Here is a 16,034-nt window from a genome sequence, read left to right on the forward strand (position 1 = left end):
CAAATGAAAGCTTCAAAACGTTTCCAGAAAAACTCCCAAAGTATTGGACAAAGGTTTCCAAAAATATTTTGGGGAAATTCCAGAGACAGCTGATTCTGAGTTGGAGAAATAAATGTTCACCTTAAGCATTGTCATCAATGAGACACACATACCCTGGTTATGCAGCTGGTCGACACAACCTTCAACCACAAAGTATCTTAACTTCAAAAGCACTGAGTTTGTAAGTCCTTCAAGCAATTACATGGAAGCTGTTTGTGTCCTCTGTGGCAACCCGGACAGCAAACCGGTGACCTGATTCCAAAGAATGGTGGCAAACCAGTGTCAGATTGTGATGCCAGCTGGCAAGTGGCTTAGATCCCAGGCTGGTTTTAAGGCAGTAAAGGGTGTGTCTTGATTGTGACAATGCCGAGAAGGTTGAAAATGAGAAAGTAGATAACTGCAGTATATTTAAAATCCCAAGACTGCTGTTCTGATTGCCTTAGCAAGGAGGACCAAGCTGGCCTTTTTAAATCTGTGTTGTTAATCATGTTTACCTGTATAGGGCTAGAGTAGATTTGCTGTGTAAAACTATTGCGTCATACACTACTGCCTTCCAGGCTATTTGGGGCAAGTTGTACAGGTGGAGAAGAAGTCAATTCTGTGGTAAGAGCTGCATTTATTTTAATTAAATCTTTCATAAAAAAAGTGGCAATTATTTACAGTAAGTAACTGTTCTGTCTGGTAAGTCCATCCTCTGTTTCAATGTGTGTTTCTTTTTTAATTTCTGGGATTTTACATTGCCTGCATTTAAAGTCTGTGAAATAAAAGGGTCTTCAGTAAATAAGAAAGACATCCTCTTTTATATCTATTGTGTACTTTTTTTGATCCGCCTGTTGGCAAGGGAATGTGTCAACTCTGATTACTTCCATTATCCCTCCAATTTATGGGCAAATTCTGAGGTACGTACATGTGCACACTTTCCACAGTATTATGACTAGAAGGCATCCACCTGGCAGCCTTTTCTGTTCATGTTGAGAACATGCCATTGAACACAATTATTAACAAGAAAGGGATGTCTCTCACAAAGCAGGCTCTTATCATGAAGACCTACCAGAGTCCTGCAGAGTAAGTGAATAATGTTGTTAATTTGAACCATTTGTATCCATTATTGGATGCAGTCAATATTACAGTTTGAAGCCTGCAACAGTTGATGGTTAAAACCCTAGTTAAATGTTTTTAACATCCTAAACACCAGGCATCTTTTTCTTTTTAATTCTTAAACCAAGTCCTACTTGAAATATCCTCATGTGAATCTTTATAAAGGAACAGTTTAGGTCTGTCAAGGAGGCATGAATTATAGGTTACTGCAACAACTCTGCTGTAGCTCATGAACTAGTCTATAAAGTGACAATCACAGCACCAGTGGTTGACATGGTAATTTCCCTTGCATGTGCACCAACTTTAAAGGTATCCTAATAGGCAGCTTTGAGCTCACCATCATTGTGAATATGATTGGAAAAATCCCCCTTTCTTTGTTCATTCAATGCAGTTGTCTTTCTGTGTCCGTTTTCTCATCTCAAGAACCCAAAAGAAAATACCCCTAAGAATGAGAGCGGTTCCTGAGTGTTTGCATATGCCTTTAAAGTACTATTTTCACCACTGTTGCTTCTAATCTATGTGGTGCCTGAGGGAACCTGACTTTACTTTGCTCCAGTGCCCCTTGACTGCTTTCATTTCATTGGCCTGTAGAAATGTCCGTCTCCTTTGACTGAAAGCATCTGGGATTCAGGTAAAAACTGCAACTTTTAAAATCATGAACATGATGTTTCCATCTGGATGAAACAGTGGTGCAATGTGGCGTACATCACGCTTTTTACCCTCATTAAACAGGATAAGGAGGATACGAAGTCATTTGGCTGGACTTGATGTTTACAGCCAGTCTACCTTATCATACTTCAGTACTTCCATTTGGTTCAGGAAATGGTTTTGGTTTGTTTACTGGCAGTCTGGTCCTCTTTTGTTCACTGTGGAGCTGTAGAAGATACGAGCTCATTCTTGACCCACATCTCCATCTAGTGGAGGATATAGCATCTCTTTTGCACCTATATGATTTGGCTTGTAACAATGATAGTTTTAAAATGTTTCTTCAATGTTCTGTGCTATAAAACGTTTTTCTTTTTTATATTCCCTAATCATTTACTTTGTACTTACACAGCAAATCCATTCATTTACAAATTAAAAACTCTTAAGTAGTTTTACCAATGTGTGTGCAGCTTCCCTTCCTTCGATCATCCCTGGTAACAAAAACAAAGTGTAAACTTTAATGTAGGCTACTATTGGAAAGCTAACTTGACTTAAGGTCCTCTTGTGTAGGAGGGAAAAGACAAGTGTACAAAATAACAAATCTCAATAGCTGTTGAAATCTGTAGCCAGAGCAACCGGATCTTATAATCTCAATTCAACTGAGATGAGACCTGCTGTTTTTAAAAGTTGACTCAAACCAACTCTGTATTTGCAAGAAGAGGAGAGGAGCAGCAATGTCGCAGTTTGGTGAGGAAAAGACCTTGGGAGGACCGTTTTCATACAGCTGAGGGAAAACTGACAAGACTGCACAGGACACGGCATTGAAAGCACACAAATGTTTAGGCTTTCCCTTCACTGCACTGAGCCACCCTCCAAAACCTGAAAATGACACTGCAGCACAAATACAAACTCACTGTGTCTCTTATATGAAGCTGTGCTTAGGAAATGTAGACTACACGATTTATAGTGAAACCATACTTTGTCTACAAAGGTGGGAACTATTTCTTGATTAAGTGGTGTATTTCTGCTTATCTTCTTTACCTCTGAGCAGGGCAAGTTTCGTTATAGAAGGTGGCTGAGCGTTTACATGGTGAAGTGAGCCGCCCCTAAATTTGAAGTGCCCACGTATTCTGATCTTTATGGTAAATGCTCCGGACTCCAGAGCGAGCAGAGAGAGAGAGCGATGACGTCAAGTGCTAAATGTCTAGATCTTACCATAAAACTGTATGAGATACACGTCTATGAAACGGGAGTAAACAGAATACTGTACAGGGAATACCTTCGGAGGTCGAGGAAGTTAGTGTGATATTAATTCTGCGAGTCTGCGGTAACTTCCGTTTTTCAAAATAAGGTGTTCACAATTTAAAAAAAAACAAAAGTTTTCTTGGAGAAAACAATAATTATATACATTTTCTTACATAAGTACACCATGATTCTTATATGGTTGGACTAAGTACTTCTTAGACTACATGCACAGGTACTATGAAGTACTTTTACTGTGTACTTTTTGAGAAATCATCATTTGATGTCTGCTGGTTTAACTGAGGAGCAGCGCTAAAATACTTTCTCAAATTGCGCACGGAGATGGCACAGATTCATGGCGCATAAAAAGTCAGTGACAGAGTTAGATTATGATATTGCGGACACGGAGAAGAACAGACTGCCAGACTCATATCAAAAGTCTTTTAACTGAGTTTACTTAGTTGAAAAACGTGCACTCCACACAGAGCTGATCAGACTGCAGTGCGCAACGCTGAAGGAGAAATTCAAGTCTGTTGGTTTGGAAACATGTTATCATTTTATAATGCCTAACACTAAAATACCTGAAGGTGACTTCGGTCTTTGCATCAAAGACACTCTGTGTGTTTGTGACAACTTATTCATGTGAGCAGGTTTTATCTGTAATGAACCTTCACGAGTGCAAACTGTGCTGTGGCCTGACACACACACATCTAAAGTCTCTCTCTCTAGTAATGCACTGATCCCAGGGCAGGTAGAATAACCTGTGTCAAAGTTTGTATAACCTTGAACAGCAATATTAAGACATAATATAATAATTTCAAACAAAACATAATTATTGATGTTGTCTTGATGTTGATGTGGGCATCCTTAAATGTTGCATTACCGCCACCTACTGGACAATATGAGTTCCCCCTATACCCCCACAGGTTGAATTTATGTTGACATCTGAGAAAACTTGGGTTAGAAGGGTCTTGCATGGTTATTGAAATGTGTTATAATGATATCTACAGTTATATTTCCCTCAATTCAGGAATGACACCACAATTGAAGATTTTAACATGGAATTAGAAATGATGCCCAATTTCACCAAAAGTGTTCAAATAATGTAGGCCTACACAAATTTTAGCTCACATTTAAAAAATATCAGAATCGTTGATTATCAATGCTGAATTAGTCAATTTGCTGGCAGTACAATACTATTAAAAGATAAATAATTTATTGGAAAAGCTCTGAATCTGTAACATTGTCTATAACATCTGTTTTAATCCTGTATTCCCAAAACCAAGTCTTGATATTTGTATTTCTTCTCTCCTTGTTCTTCCAGTGCTTATCATCTTACTGGAGGACAACTGCACCCGTTCTGTTTAGTAACCATAAGACATGACAGAGTTTACAGCTGAACATTGACGTCTTGAATGTTTAATCACTAAAGATGAAAGCAGAGAAATAAACAAGTATTTTCTTTGTTTTTTACTAAACAGAACACAGTTCGATAACTGAGCATTTAAATGGATGTTAGAGCAGACAAATAAATACAAAAATGACGAGAGAAAAAAGGAATAAAAACAGACACCTGACTTCATTGTTAAAACACTAGTGATGTCATCAGAAAGGCAGGAAACAAGGCTTCAGTGATTAATATACAGTTCATGAATGTGAACAGAAAGAAACACGTTTAAACATTGATTTATTTTGTTATTTAAGGGTTTAGGCAAACTCCTCCTCGCCTTCCTCCTCAAACTCTCCCTCCTCCTCGGCGGTGGCGTCCTGGTACTGCTGGTACTCGGACACCAGGTCGTTCATGTTGCTCTCAGCCTCGGTGAACTCCATCTCATCCATACCCTCGCCAGTGTACCAATGGAGGAAAGCTTTGCGCCTGAACATAGCTGTGAACTGCTCAGAGATGCACTTGAACAGCTCCTGGATGGCTGTGGTGTTGCCGATGAATGTGGCAGCCATCTTGAGGCCACGGGGAGGAATGTCACAGACAGCGGTCTTCACGTTGTTGGGGATCCATTCAACGAAGTAGCTGCTGTTTTTGTTCTGCACGTTCAGCATCTGTTCGTCCACCTCCTTCATGGACATGTGGCCACGGAAGATAGCGGCCACGGAAGATAGCAGCCACTGTCAGGTAGCGGCCGTGACGTGGGTCGCAGGTAGCCATCATGTTCTTTGCGTCGAACATCTGCTGGGTGAGCTCTGGTACAGTGAGGAACCTGTACTGCAGGCTGCCTCGGCTTGTGAGGGGAGCGAAGCCTGGCACGAAGAAGTGCAGACGAGGGAATGGCACCATGTTTACAGCCAGCTTCCTCAGGTCAGCATTGAGCTGTCCGGGGAACCTGAGGCAGGTGGTAACGCCGCTCATGGTGGCAGAGACGAGGTGGTTGAGGTCACCATATGAGGGGGTTGTAAGTTTAAGGGTGCGGAAACAGATGTCATACAGAGCCTCGTTGTCAATACAGAAGGTTTCGTCTGTGTTTTCTACAAGCTGGTGGACTGACAGTGTGGCGTTGTAGGGCTCAACGACTGTGTCTGATACTTTGGGTGAGGGCACCACGCTGTAGGTCTTCATAATACGGTCGGGGTACTCTTCACGGATTTTGCTGATGAGCAGTGTGCCCATCCCAGAGCCAGTACCACCACCAAGAGAGTGTGTGAGCTGGAAGCCCTGCAGGCAGTCACAGCCCTCTGCCTCCTTCCTCACTACATCCAGGACAGAGTCCACCAGCTCTGCACCCTCCGTGTAGTGACCTTTGGCCCAGTTGTTGCCAGCACCACTCTGGCCTAGAAGAGGAAAAGAAAGGGAATTAAGCTTAACAGTACTTAAATGCAAAATGAGAAGTAGCTAGGAATCAACAATTACCGTAAATAAAGTTGTCTGGCCTGAAGATCTGGCCAAAGGGTCCGGATCTCACAGAGTCCATGGTTCCTGGCTACAGATCCACCAGCACAGCACAGGGAACATATTTACCACCTTCAAGAAGCATATAATAATAACTTTATTTATATAGCACCTTTTAAAAACACAGGTTTACAAAGTGCTTTGAAAAACAACAAAAACAAGAACACAGCAAACTAAACCAAACACAGAAGAACATAAACAACAGCAAGAACAAACAAATGCAAAATACTAAAAATAATTAAATACAATTCAACAGAAAAGAACCCATAGTGCACGATACCTAACAGACATATATAACCCGACCATCACAAGAACCATGATAAGAACCCAGGAAACACAAGAACCCAACAACACGAGCTGAGACTGAGAGGACCCAAAGATTTAAAAAGATGTAAGAAACTAAAAGAGCTAAAAGCAAATCAAAAGATAACAGCAATAAGAAGGTAAGAACAGTAAAAGAAATAGAAACAAGTGGTTAAAGCAGGGGTGTCCAAAGTGCGGCCCGAGGGCCATTTGCGGCCCTTGAGGGGATTTTTTGCGGCCCGTGACTTCAAATGAAGAATCAGAAGATTTTGGCCCGAGGCCTCGATTAAGATTGGCACATTATCTTATTTTTCTTTTTCATGTTAACAAAGGCTGAACAATATTCCTAAAATAGAGAATGTTCAGTAACATGTATGTTGTTGTTTTTTTAAATCTACAGCTTTTACTATTTTCCACATTTTCTTGTAAACTATGAAAAAAACTCATGCACAGTTTTTGCAAACAAGCGGACTGTTGTTTATGGAGGACTAAAAGTGCCAAAATGAAATATATAATTAAATCATTAAATGTGTCATCAATTATTTAATATTGGAAATAAATCAACAAATATATAAATAAACATATAATTACTTAATGAATTAAATGCATGTGTTATTAAATAATTATTTAAATGTGTCATTAATTATTTAAAATTGGTAATATATAAATAAATAATTTATGAAATACATAAATGTTTAAATAATTATTTAAAATGTTCATTCGTTCTCTGTAAAAACACATCTATTTATTTAATATTTCATGTTTCCTGCTCCAGCAGCGCATCATGAAATAATTTTATCTGTCATCCTGTCCCATCAAACTCAGTGGGCGGGATTAACGCTGATCGAGTCACAAACCATTGCTTTGGTCTGCAGGGTTGCCAGACTAGGCGGTTTCGCGCCAAACAAACAAACATGACAGCAATCACAGAGGATCTGCATGAGCTCTCCCGTGAGTTGATAACAGATATTTTAGACCTGGCAGAGAATGTTGACGCTGGGATTTCGGACCCTGAACATGTGGCCAGCAAAGCAGAGGGATTTATTGAAGTTCTTGGAGTTATTTCCGGTCTCTCTGACCAAGATATTGACAGAAGAGTGTTCGCAAACTTAGAAGTTCTCCAGCGCTTCTCCCGTACTGGGCCGCAACACACACACGGACCAGGGCGCCCGGCTTTTGACATACCCACTGCCGTTCTAGAGCATCATGTCCGGTGTGGGCTACCGGCTCATGCAGATCCTCTGTGATTGCTGTCATGTTTGTTTGTTTGGCGGGAAACCGCCTAGTCTGGCAACCCTGCAGACCAAAGCAATGGTTTGTGACTCGATCAGCGTTAATCCCGCCCACTGAGTTTGATGGGACAGGATGACAGATAAAATTATTTCATGATGCACTGCTGGAGCAGGAAACATGAAATAATGAAATAAATAGTGGAATAAATAGATGTGTTTTTACAGAGAACGAATGAGCATTTAAAATAATTATTTAATTATTTATGTATTTCATAAATTATTTATGTATTTCATAAATTATTTATATATTACAAGTTTTAAATAATTAATGACACATTTAAATAATTATTTAATAACACATGCATTTAATTAATTAATTATATATTTGTTGATTTATTTCCAATATTAAATAATTGATGACACATTTAATCAATTATATATTTCATTTTGGAGCTTTTAGTCCTCCATAGTTGTTTAACCATTTAATGACCTGAGCTAAATGCAGAAAGCTTTTTCAAAACCACGTTACAGGCTTGATTCTGAGAAAAAAACAAATAAAGTAGAACGAAGAAATCAAAATATTTCATTTCCTTCTATTAAAGGGTTTCTTTAGCGAGCCTTTTGATTCTGATCTACAAAGCCTCACTATTTTTTCAACTATATTTTAAAAAACAAAACCTGTGGCCCGCCAGCGATTCTAACATGACAATTTTGGCCCGCAAGAAAAAAAGTTTGGACACCACTGGGTTAAAGGATCAAAGAAAAAACTAAAAAAAACCCTTTCATACAGGACATGAGGGTAATGTTCACCAAAAAAAAAGCCAATATGTATATGGGTCAATGATGTGACGCTCATTTTTTGGTGTCCATAAAGGTTTAGTTAACTTTTAAAGGCTTAAAATTTTAAAATAAATGCACAAATGACATGCTTTCATCCTTTGTTTTGAGGACCTAGTCTAAAATTTATATTTATTATACATTTTTAGAGAATAATTGGGGTATTTAGGCAAAAAATGTATAAGTGGTGTAACCGTTGAAACTTCGTACCAAAGAATTAAACTTGCTTTAAAAAGGTTAGATTTTCATATAACACCCTATGAACTAGCCTGGCATAATCTCACAATAGAACTGTTCAATAGTAAATAAAAGTAATGGAACATCATTGTTCTTATTATAATTATTTTAGGGAAATCGGGTCACCCAGTCAAGTACCAAATTGTTAACATGGTGTAACCATCATTGAAGGAGCCATTTTGTCTATATATATATTCATCATATCATGTGACAAGAAATGATATCACAAAGAAGAACCCCTGATGGTCCTAACTGCTGCAGGCCAAGTTTAGCAACTCTCTTTAAAACATGAGATAATTGGACATTTTAAGGGCGTGGTCAGGTATGTCAAATGGTATGACCTCAGAAAAACATTAACACTTTATGATAATTATAAAAATTTGTATTCACTTCGAAAATTAGATTTGAAATGTTCACACCAGGAAATGTGCTTACATAGGTCTCAATGATAATGCCTGTCAAATTTGATTTAAAGTGGAAATGTCAAATGGTGTAACCAGTTACACTATTTGACTTTTATGACGAGCCTTTCTGTTAGAGGCCATTTTTGTCAAATATCAGTATTTTTTAATGTTAATTAAAGTGGTTATCCATCCACAACCTTATTATCAAGGGTCTAGGACAGGGGTGGGCAAACTTTTTGACTCGCGGGCCACAATGGGTTCTAAAATTTGACAGAGGGGCCGGGCCAGGAACAGATGGATGGAGTATTTGTGTGAACTAATATAAATGACATGTAAAAGCCATTACATGAAAGGATTTTGCCTTTAACAGGTAGCAAAGCATGAATATGCAAGGCTCATTGTACAAATTGATTTCCAAATGCATTCATTTAATTAAATTAAATTTTAATAAACACAGTAGAGAAACTCACGTTCAGTTTCAGTGGGAACAGTGTTGTTGATCTCCCTTTTTTGCCAGTGCATTAAAGTCTGGAGTTAGTTTTGTAGTGGTAATTCTCAGGATAGATCCGAGGTGTTGGTCAGTTAACTTGGATCTGTGAGGGGCTTTGTTGATGTTCATGACACTGAATGTCTGCTCACATACGTAGGTATATCGCTTAGCTCAGGAAATTTGTCGGATTTCCCCATTAACTCCAAAAATGCGCTGATCTCCTCTTTCAGCTCCCACACTCGTTGAAACACTTTGCCCAAACTTAACCAGCGGACACCAGAGTGGTACAGTAAGTCCTGATGATCCGCATCAGTTTCCTCCAGGAACATAATAAACTGACGATGCTGAAGTCCCCTTGCTCGTATCAAGTTAACAAGTTTTACAACTGGATTCACGACATGATTAAGCTGCAATACAGACTTACACAGAGATTCCTGATGGATGATGCAGTGAAGGAAAATAACATCCTGGTCAGGGTTTTCCTCTTTCACTTTATCCTGGATTCTTTTCAGCAGCCCAACATGTTTTCCAGTTAAATTTGGCGATCCATCCGTTGTGACATTGGCAAGTTTACTCCAAGGTAGCTTCATTCTCTTGATGACAGCAGACACCTGGTTATACAAGTCCTCTCCTCGTGTTTTTCATTTCAGAGACTCCATGGTCAAAAACTCCTCCGTTATCTCAAAACTGTCATTAATCCCTTGGATAAAAATGAGGAGCTGAGCAGTGTCTTTTACGTCATTACTTTCATCCAGCGCTAGTGAAAATAACTTAAAGAACTCAGCCTTTTTGTTTAATTCGCTGGCTATATCTTCGTCAATCAGTTCCACACGGCGAGTCACAGTCCTGCGTGATAAACTGATTTTTTCAAACTGGCCTTGGCTCTCCGGACACAAGAGACCTGCTGTCTCTACCATGCAGTCTTTTAAAAACTCTTAAAAAGCCTTTGCTTTGAATGCCAGCAAAAAACTTGCCTTGGTAGTTGACTCTTGAATCGCAGTTTGTTGGTGAAAAAAATGTTGCTGAGTTTGTAAATTATCCTTCAACCTCTGAGCCGCAGCCGCCCGTTCTTGCGTGGACTGCTTGCTAGCGTAGTTAGCATGCTTCGTTGCAAAGTGACGGCTGATACTGTACTCTTTGAAAACTGCGACAGTTTCTTGGCATATCAGGCATACAGCCTTTGATCGGACTTCAGTGAAAAAATATTTAGTTGTCCACTCCGTATTAAACACTTGGCATTCACTGTCCACTTTTCTTTTCTTTGATCCGCTCATTTTTACAGAAGGGCTCATACGGGTTCATAGGGCAAAGCGAAAAAGTGAAGAAGGGCGTAATACACCACACTCTGAAGTGCACCATCTATTGGGGAAACGCAGGCATTACAGGGGAAAACGAACAAGGTTTAATTATAATAAAATGTAATTTAATAATAATATAATTTGGACAAGTTTGGCGGGCCGGATTAAAAAGCCCAACGGGCCGTATATGGCCCGCGGGCCGTAGTTTGCCCATGCCTGATCTAGACCGTAAGAGTCACTCAAAGCCCGCCCTCCTCTCCTCAGTCAGCACAGTGTGTGTGTGTGTGTGTGTGTGTGTGTGTGTGTGTGTGTGTGCTCTCGTTCTCGTGTGTGAGCTCTCGTTCAGTTCCGCTCTTGCTCTCAGTTCGTTCAGTGAACGTGATTCATGTCGGATCTCTCGTTCAGTGAATGAACTGAACGTACTGAACTGAACGTACTGAACAGAACGTACTGAACAGAATGTCGGGGAAAATAAATGTGATTGTTTTAGCAGCTTTCAGTTTGCAAACTGTAACTTTATCCAACTAAATTCTCAGCTCATTGGTTTATTATTCACCACCGGCTGTTCTCAGTACGATCGCGAGCAGAACTAAACGTTCGGCCGTGTTTCAGCTTATTAAATTCTGATTCACAGACAGAGCTGCGGAGAAGTACTGAACGATTCGGTGAACGAATCTTTTGAACGAATCACTTTACTGAACTGATTCTACTGATTCAGTACACTGAAAAGAACTGCTTTTCACATCACTATTGCGAACACTCTTCTGTCAATATCTTGGTCAGAGAGACCGGAAATAACTCCAAGAACTTCAATAAATCCCTCTGCTTTGCTAGCCACATGTTCAGGGTCCGAAATCCCAGCGTCAACATTCTCTGCCAGGTCTAAAATATCTGTTATCAACTCACGGGAGAGCTCATGCAGATCCTCTGTGATTGCTGTCATGTTTGTTTGTTTGGCGGGAAACCGCCTAGTCTGGCAACCATGCAGACCAAAGCAATGGTTTGTGACTCGATCAGCGTTAATCCCACCCACTGAGTTTGATGGGACAGGATGACAGATAAAATTATTTCATGATGCGCTGCTGGAGCAGGAAACATGAAATAATTAAATAAATAGTGGAATAAATAGATGCGTTTTTACATAGAATGAATTAACATTTTAAATAATTATTTAAACATTTATTTAATTATTTATGTATTTCATAAATTATTTATTTATTTATTCATATATTACCAATTTTAAATAATTAATGACACATTTAAATAATTATTTAATTATTTAATAACACGTGCATTCAATTAATTAAATAATTATATATTTATTTATATATTTGTTGATTTATTTCCAATATTAAATAATTGATGACACATTTAATGATTTAATTAATTATATATTTATATATTTCACTTTGGCACTTTTAGTCCTCCATATTTTACACAGAGAAAAAAGTAAATAAATCATCTGGCTTACCCTCTGTGGTGTGGTTACGTTTCTTTTCTTTGATGGAAAGAGGCAAACTGAAGGGAATGTACAGGTTTGAAGACTGTTCATTTCCCATGTTGTTTCCCGAAAAATATTTCAATAACAAGGAGAATATTATTTAGACCGTTTGCTAGTCTTCCTCTCGTGTCCTGACACCGTGTGTGTAAGGTTTCCTGAAAATGTGTGTTTAGAAACATGACCAAGTCCCGCCAGAAATTTGAAGACTTGTAAACATAGAACAACATTATGTCTTTATTCTGTCCAATAAAATCCAACACGGGAGAGTGTGTGTGTGTGCGTGCGTGCGCGCGTGTGTATGTAGGCTATGTGTGTCAGTTTCTAAAAAAAGGTGAAGTGGGCGTGCAGGCCATGGTGCAGACTCCTGTTCTCGAGAGGTAAGTGAGCGCGAACCGGATGTTTGGTGTAGTGAGTTTAAAAAAAACAAAAACGTTTTGAAATATTCTCTCCGTTAAATTCAATCTGTTCCTTTTTTAAACCATGCATTATACTTTATGCATATCTGCTCTGAGCGTTTAACTGAATACGCTGAATAACACGTCAATGTAGAAAAAACTCAGATGTTAATTTAACCCTCTCTCTTATCTTTGTTGTCAATTTGACCCCATTCAATGTTTAACGTCTCTTAATAAATGATTAGCATCACCTTTTTTTTTTGCTACTTAGCCTATTGAATGACTTTTCCTAATTTAATGGGGACAGCTGGGTAAATATAATCTATATAAAATGAACATGATGATATGTTTTCAATCCCATGTCCCATGTGTTGTACGCATCGTTTTAGCTGTTTTAGCTGTATCCATATCCAATTCGCTGCTTCCATTTCAGAGCTTACAAGTAGCAACACAAGTGTACATTTAGTTAAAATAATAATAGCTCCTGCATAATTGTAGATAACTAAAGTATCAAAGTGTCTGTAGGCATAGTTACTGTATAGAATGGTCACTTTTTTAAGAACTGGTGGTGGTGCTATATTGAAGGTTAAAGAAAGCCTATCAGATACCAGCAGATGGAGATTCTAAAGTCAGCTATAGCCTTCAATACTATAGGCATCGTATCATCATGATTCACCGTGAAAGATATACGTCCATTTTAATGTTTTTGGTCTAAGAGCTATAACAATTACAACTTAACACATAGCCTACATGAGCGTCATACTATCAGCATCTTGAAATATTTTACTAAAGTCTGTCATTAAAAGCTTTATGAAGAATGTTGAAAGGTTGATCACTAACTTATTTTCCCAAGTGTCAATGAAATAGATTACCGAGTGGTCACTGGTCATACACCCTTCTAAACTGCCTGTTTCAGCCGGTATAAAAGCATTGTTACTCATTAACGTTATGGGTCAAACGTTAACAGTTTGAATGAGAATCATCTGAATGTGACGAATAAAACTCCAGCCTGTTTCCCAACGGATCCTGCCCAGCTCAGCAGTTTGCATCTATTGGACCCAGAGTATTTGTTTAACTTGAGTTTTTTTATTTGAATAACCGAAAATCAGCAGAGGGAACACAAGGTCAGGGTTGTTACACATCCTCTGCTCCCGCTCATAAAAAGTGTGTCTATGTTTGACTGAAAGCTATTGATTTTCTTTTTCATGCACACTGATCAATTCATTTCACAACCTCCTCTACTCCAATAGAGACTTTGAGATGAGACTATCTACAATTTATGAACATGTGCACAGGGTGAAAGTCAGCCTGAAAAATTGATCTGTGATTTAAGCTGCAGTGCTGTGAGCTGTCTGAGTGAACTAACAGAGATTGTTATGTTACAGCAACTTTCTTTTTTTAACTGCAGACAGAATGCACTTTACCATTAAAGATGACTTATTGAACGGTAATACATATTATCGACCATAAGATGGCACTGATTCCTAATGTACACGTAGGAAGCGGCTGCTCTGTAAAGATTCTTCAGGGAGCCGTTTATGTGTGATGATGCACCTCACTGAGTGTGTGTTTAACACTAATCGCTGAGACTCCAGTCTGCTTCTGGACTTCATGCTAACACTTTTAAATTATAGCTTCACTCAGCTGGAGCAGCTCATACACAAATCACACTTGACTACAATCAAAAAGCATACATATATTTAAAAGGTCTTGATCATAAAACAAACACAACAAATCTTCATAGTAAATAACAGGGATTGAAACTTTGAGAATCCTGTGATTAAAATGTTTCACTGGAGTAAAATACAAGTAAAATGTCTGCAGATAAATATAAGTGTTAATATTTAACATTTTGTGTTTTTGAAGCGAATATAGGATATGGACGTACAAAACGACATGCCACTTATGTGTCTAATTTAAACCTTCAAAATATAAATACAGATTCAACCTTTACTTAAACACTGACAATGTGTGAATTAAGGAAAAAGAATCACTGAATGTAGAAAGCTGCCCCATGTGGTCGAGCCTAAAGCTCACTGCTACAAGAGGAAGATCATTTCAGGGTAAAGACTTACTGAGGTCATCAACAAACATCCTTAATGTAATTAAAATGAAACTTAAGAACTGATTAACAACTTTAGACTTTGCTAAGCTTGAGGTGATGATGCATCCTCAAAAAACAGAAACATCCACATTCAATCATTCTAATTATAAATTAGCTTTTTGCATTTTTTTCATCGTCTAAATAGCTGCAGACTGGAAGTTAGTTGCACTAGTTGAAGCATATGAGTGGTGCTCATTTCTCAGTCATGTGAGATCTGCTGCAGTTTAAAGCCTTTTGAACCATGTGGTCTGTCAGGGTCCGGACTCACAATGTCTCATGTTTGCTTTTGCCCAGGGCCCTGAAAGTGTCTATAACTGAACGACTTTAACACTGACTACGAAGTTAACAGATCCTTTCTGTCACTTGTTTGTTGTCATGACTATCAACAGTGCACCAGTTTCCGCTTTGGTTGTAACCACAGCAGCGCACTTTGGTTTTGTGACAGCATTTGATGATGCTTTGAGGTCTCAGTAAAGCACAGACAGACTAGCCTTGCATAATGAGTGCAGTAGCTGTTTATTCGATTCTTCTGCAGATATGCCTTAAACGTTATCATAGCAACTCACTTTTTGCTCATGTAAACCTTTTTTCTTTAGTCCAAAAAAAAAAGCTTATTGGGCAAAAATTCAGCAGGGAGTTTAAATGTTTTTCTAGCAGCTGTGCACATCTGCTATGGCTCCAGGTGATTTACGTCGGCTCGTTTGTATGTTCTTTGGGTGTGACATCATCTAGAGTGCAGGAAGACAAGCGACAGGATGCCAGACATTCCTTGAATACTCCACACAGGATCTCACTTCTGCTTGTGAACACAACCTCGTACCTCCAGCGAGTGGAAAAGTACAGACTCTGCTCAGACTCTGGGATGTGAATGAGGGCTCTCAGGGTACAAAGGTGTCCTATATGTGGGTTTCATCTGCTCTGGTTTTGCAGTATACTAATAGAAAATCTATGGTATGCACTTTTTTCCATTTATAAATATACAACCCACTTGAGAGGTTTTATTGACCTCTATATAAGAAGGTGTATCTGCACTCTGTTAACTGACTGGTTGAACAACTTCAGACACAATAGGAGATAAACGTTATACGACTTCTGCAGAGATGCCCTACATAAAAAACAACAGTGCACACACTTTTCCAGCCAACCTAGTTCCTCTTCCACCATCGTCTCACATTCCTGACTGTGTTGTTAGAGGAAGAGGAGCCCTGCTGGCGAGGAAAAAGCCACTTTTCTTCAGCCATACATAATGTCCTGAGCCTGACATTCCTTTAGCTATACAATCTCTGCTACAGATCTGGCCTTATCTC

At 38.9% G+C, this 16,034-nt stretch overlaps 1 pseudogene; it reads right to left on the reverse strand.

The window, feature by feature from the left end:
- Nucleotides 1-4,719: 4,719 nt before the first annotated feature.
- On the reverse strand, nucleotides 4,720-5,963 carry LOC132982276 (tubulin beta chain-like; annotated as a pseudogene).
- Between the last annotated feature and the right edge of the window lie 10,071 nt (nucleotides 5,964-16,034).

Source organism: Labrus mixtus, chromosome 10 (genome assembly GCF_963584025.1).
Source record: "Labrus mixtus chromosome 10, fLabMix1.1, whole genome shotgun sequence".
NCBI lineage: Eukaryota > Metazoa > Chordata > Actinopteri > Labriformes > Labridae > Labrus > Labrus mixtus.